Genomic DNA, 6,000 nt, shown 5'->3' with positions numbered 1-6,000 from the left:
TCATATTGTCATTTAAACATTTAGGTAATAAAACAGTATGAAAATTAACAATAAACTTAACAAATAAACTAATTATTTTGTTGCATGTTTGAACAGAAACTGTTATCGTGGAGTTCAATGTTTATTGTCCACCAAAATGAAAATGCACTGTGCAGTTGCTCATGTTGGGATTGATAAGATACTGTGGGTGACCTACTAGTTGCGTGGACTCCATTGGGGGCCTGAATGGTCTGAGGTGCTGTAGTACGAACGTCATTATTGCTTATGTTTTCAGTACTGATTGACCTTGACAATGGCTGCATGACTTGAAGTTGTTTCTTCTGGTACAGAGGCAATGCGAGGTTCAGCTTACACCTCAACAAACTAATTTTCACCAATTCCATACCTCATTATGAGTTTGAGATTCTAGTTCGTTGTTTACAATGTTCTATTCACTGGTTATGTTTGTTGAAATATGGACACTATTTAAACAACCAGACATTTGGCGCTGTTTGTCCTACAAATAAATGTCCCATAAATAACTCCTTATGGAAGACTCATAATTATGTCCAGATGTACGCATAATGTGGCACGCCACATATACTATTTTGGTGATGTATGCATGTATTCCATTTTTTTATATTGACACTCATATGCGTGTAATGATCGGTATAACAGGCAAACACATAGATATGCCACAAAAGATAAGCCAAAATGGTTAAAACTTAAGGTCAAATATTATCTTGGATGCTACCATGATAACGCAAGTCGGAAGTGTTTGTTTACATGAACAAACACATCGACGATATTTAATAAGTACAAAGCCACCTAAAGTCATTCCGATTAATAAAAGGTTAATACACGGCGTAGCCGGGCCGTTGAGTGATAATTGGCCCGAGTGACACATAATGGCCCGAGACGTAGTCGAGGGTCAATTATCACTCAACGGCCCGGCTACGCCGTGTATTAACATCTTAAATACATAATATAAAATATTAAACAATATTGAGTGTTTGCTTTTCTTATTTTGTAAGTTTAAAGTCTTCTTTTTAAAGTTAACCTTCAATCCAGTGGTAGATTCTTCTTTCCTTCTTGCTTGAATACGATGATTAAACTCACTCTCAAATCAAAATTAGTTTTTGAGAGTAAGCAAAAGGGTAAACACCATTTTGTTGTCATTTCATGTTCCCATCAATTTAAATGGAATACCTTGAAAATTCCACAACACGTCCATCCGAATTTCTGTACCAAAAACTGACATATGTCTGTTCATGTCCTGAATGTCTGAATTCTATTCAATAAACATGAACACTTAGGAAGAAGAAAGACTGTTTGTACTCAAATAAACCCATTCCTCGTATTATTGATATCAACATTTATGATCAGTTGCTTTTTCCAAGTAAATTCGATTTTGCCGCTTCCTTTGTTTTGTTTTTTGAATGGCAACGCAGAATAAAAACGCCGCCCTAACGGTCCACACTGGTTATCAAACACTAGCATATCTTCCTTAACTGTATTCGCGTTTGCCTCCCTTTAGGATTTTAATAATAAATATGTTCGAGCAGATCGTTAAATTTTGATTATTTAGTCAAGACATTATTTCACTCTCGCCAAATTTGATTTGAAAGCGAAAATTTAATTCACTTGCGAGCGTTCTACGGGCCGCAAAATGATATTCGATAGTCGGCCCTGGCCGCAAAACTGATAATCGCTGAGTCATCCAAATATTTGCGTAATCCCTGTACAAATGTGTTACTATATATTGTTACATATGTATTAAATGGATTATAACGGAATGAATCGCCTTCGAGTATCCGACGATAGCCCTAAATAATACAGTTTACGAGTATTCAAGCTATACATGTAACTAATAAGCAGGTTTTAGTTTTCTTTTAAAGTATAATTTGTCATATGCACAATACATAAAACAATAAATAGATACTGATTTGAAAAACACACACATTATATCCTAATTGTATGGAGTTATTGCGTGATACTTACCTGATTAAAAACATGTCAAAATTATGAACTGTTGTTTTAAATAATATGAGACATCTAACAGACATCGACAGTTAATATCTAATGCCATTTCATGCGCTTTTCGGCAAAATAAAGCTTTTTTTTAATATTGATGATGGCTCAATACAATGCAGTTCTTATCTGAACTTAAGATAATTATTTCTCTTTAAATAAATCATTTTGTTTACGCTTAACATAAGTGTTTTCTTTTTCGATGTTTGACGCAATAAAACGTTTTTGTTTTTTTAAATATGTGTAGTTTTCCCAGCTTTTGCTTTTGAAGATATGAAGATTATTTTGCTGACGTGCTCAATATTTATGCGAAACGTTACAGAAACAAGCTCAGTATCAAAAAGTTTAAACATATAAGTTATTAACATCCTAGTTTTAATTGTCTCAAAACACGGTTATCATAAAATGGTAATCATATTTTCAATCTGAGATATTATTTGAAACAATAATTCAAATATAACGAACATGATACAGTATTCGCTCTCTGTCAGCAAGATACCAATTAATGTGTTTAATTTACACATTGTATGACATTTAGGTACCCTTTCAAAAAGATTGATTTTTAAAATACTGTGTAAACTTTTGACGGTGTCGGTAGAAACGACTTTCTCACAATCATTGTACCTGGCGTTGTCAATGCATAGGTACAATTAATTTGTGTATACTACTTTTAGTTTAAGATCCCATTAGACTCGTGGTCCAGTGAACTCTTGTTGTCTTACAATACTAAACCATTACACACTTGAAGCTTATTGGCAATTATCCTGTATTAGATACATTAACTGTGAAAATGCCAAATGCACGAAGGGCAGACACGCCAATAGCTCTTATCTCAGTGCAGTTTCAACGAAAATACTATTGTATCATTGCATGATATATAAGTAATTGTCAGTTGCATAACCTTATGTTAGTTGTTTTTGTCGAAGAAACAATGTTACAAATGTTATTGTTATATCATTTAAAGTAGAATTTTATTAAAATGTATTAGCCATTCAATTTTAGAACAGAATACCCCTCTTTCTCTAAATGAAATTTCGAATATGTATATATATATTGCATGCAGTTGCCTTAATTCTTATCATTTTTATTACTTCTAAATATAGTCATGTGTAGACATGTATTTAATATTGGATGCATTGACAATTTCAGCACTATTTTTAGTTTTAGTTTTATTAATAGTTATTATTATATATTAAATGAAATAAAATAACTAGAACATGCAGACAATATTCCATGTACATATACGTCCAATGATTGTTATAAAAAAAGAGATTATAGTAGCTGATATAAATTGTTTTTCAAAAACTGTATGTGATGAAAACTGATTTAGAAATGCCAGAGCGAGCCAGCTAAATTGTTCTGCTTGAGAGAATGTACACTTCTAACTATTGCTACAGTCTGACTGTTGTACCGGCAGTACTAACCATAACAGTTTTATTTATTGCGATTTATTTGGAAACAAACGCCTAGCGCTGGCAAAGCAGGTGCCGGTTTGCTAAGTATTGCTATTCGCATTGCCTATCAGTACAGCCGAGCACCTGTAATACGGAGTTGCTCCAAACTTTCAGGAGAGGCATCCACTACTGGAAGCTGAGCCATTAAAGCCCCGTGACGCCCATGGCATAAGCATCAAGAACAATTAGTGCGTTTGACGATATGTGGTGAGAGACATATTGCAGTCAATCAGGGTGTAGTGAAACGGAAGTACAGAGAATTACAAATACTTTATGGTTGTGCTCGGTTGTGCATAGCTGTAAATATTGCTTCAACATCGATGAAATGTTGAACTAACACACAAGTCACAAACTCTTGACAAATATGCAAATGTATTATTACAAAAGAAAATGTTGAAAAAAGGCAAGCTATAATTAGCAAACACTATTTTTTTTATTTTGATTAATGTTTTCTTCATGTTCGTTGGCAGTTGAAATAAAGACAAAAAACAAACTACAATTATTTTGTGTATAATGCATGTGTTTGTCATTTTTTTAAATAATAGTAATTAATAATCAATATGCTTTCTATTTTTTTCCAAAATGACATGGGGTCACCGTGATTTAAATTTAACATTATGTTTATTGCATCTATCGGTGAATCAGCTGATGTTGTTGGTCAGACTCCCGAGCATTAGCCATTTAAAGAACAACGACTTTATTGTAATAGAGCTGAGCATAGAAGAGGTCATAGTACGTAAGAATATGTGGTAAGGAATATTATACTATATCACATTCATGTGGTAAGCTGTTAACATGATTTATGAAATGATTTGCACGACTATTTATCGACTGATTCAATAGCTAAATGATAACCGTATTTGTCTGTCAAAGTCAAAACGATGCCTTTAATTCACTGTAGTTTGAAAGTGAGCAATACATATTCATGAAATTTGCTATGGTGTATATCATTTGTAGATACGGAAAAAAGTGTTGCTGATTTCCAAACTTAGCCTTCTGTACATACAGAGTAAGGGTCCCAAATACAACTTAAAACAAATATAGATACGGGTTGAAATTTTAAAATAAAAACAATTAACTAGTAGCAGCTCTTTCTGTTGACAAATGAGTTGTAATAGCAAACGTATTGTTTATAAGAAACATGACCAAACTTTGATGTCAGGTATTGAATGTTTTGTTTTCACACTAAAAACTCCAAAACCAAAAAGCAGAGTAATATCTTTATTGTTTCTTTTGTAGAGCCAACTACATTAATTTGGTGAAATTTGCTCAAATTGACAGGCTAATGCTATTTAATTATATTTAATAATGCAACATTAAACTTAAGAAAAGGAACATAAAACACAGGATGCATTTTAAACATCAAATAATCGCACTTTTTCCCAAGAGTGTATTTTAAGTTTTGTCAATGACGTATTACTGTTGACAGATGACCACCTGAACCATTTTCTAGATCGCGTTAATAATCGGAAAAATGCTTAGCTTCGACATTTGCTGTAAACAAACTCTCATCTTTGCGGGTCTATGTCGCTACGATAACGATAACCTGCCAGAATCCTCGGAAATGTACATAATTACAGAACTGATCATTATAATATGTATACTATTATGTATGCTGGAGCGGTCGTAGTAGCCTTACAAAAACAACCAGGTTAATATTGCATTCTATATAAAATCATACAAGATTCGTGGATAAATGTTACACTTTATCATTGACCTTTCGATAAACACTTAAAACTAAATAACTTTTTTCAGTTAATAGCCCTTTAATTATACTATTATTTACACATTGTATAATTCTCACTGCTTCCACCTTCGCGCCATTTTCCGCAATAATGAAACATTTGTTCAGTTGTGAAGACAGCTGATGTTCATTTATGGTCTATGGAGACAACAACATCGACTGGATCAATATTCGAGTACCAAACAATGCACAATAAGGAGCAAACGTTTCCACCTTTAATGGCAATGTTATCGTTTCCTGAGCGGGGAGTGATTATTGCATACACCCTTTTCATCAAAACACCATTCCGGGTAAATCTCCTTAGCAGCTAAAATCGGGAAAGGGATTAAGGTGACGAAAGACAATAGTTTGTAGGGAAAAAATACCAGGAAAAACAATATCAATGCTTTCAAATACGTCTTATCACATTGCGCACAAATGTTAACATTCTAGTAAACATATAAATAGTATTTTGATGTCTCGACCTTGTTATTAAATTCTTACGATAACCAGATGCATAATAAATTACTTTCTGTCTCTTTTGAGAAATATTTCGAATTTATCCTGGTGAAATTGTATAACAAATATAGCCTCAAAATAAACCAAAATTAATCATTTCAGACTACAATAAATCAAACCATACTCTGGAGAAATTCCCGAAACCCGAATGACAAATATTTGAGTAAATTATTTTAAGTCATCAACTTACGTTCCTGGGCTGTGACTTCTTTCTTAATCTTAATCTTACTTAATGTTATTTGATTCATAAGTGTTTAAAGAAATATAACAAATCACCTGTTTTGCTTTCACTCG

Source organism: Mya arenaria, chromosome 1 (assembly GCF_026914265.1).
Source record: "Mya arenaria isolate MELC-2E11 chromosome 1, ASM2691426v1".
NCBI classification, from domain to species: Eukaryota; Metazoa; Mollusca; class Bivalvia; order Myida; family Myidae; genus Mya; species Mya arenaria.
Note: the sequence above shows the minus strand (reverse complement) of the source record.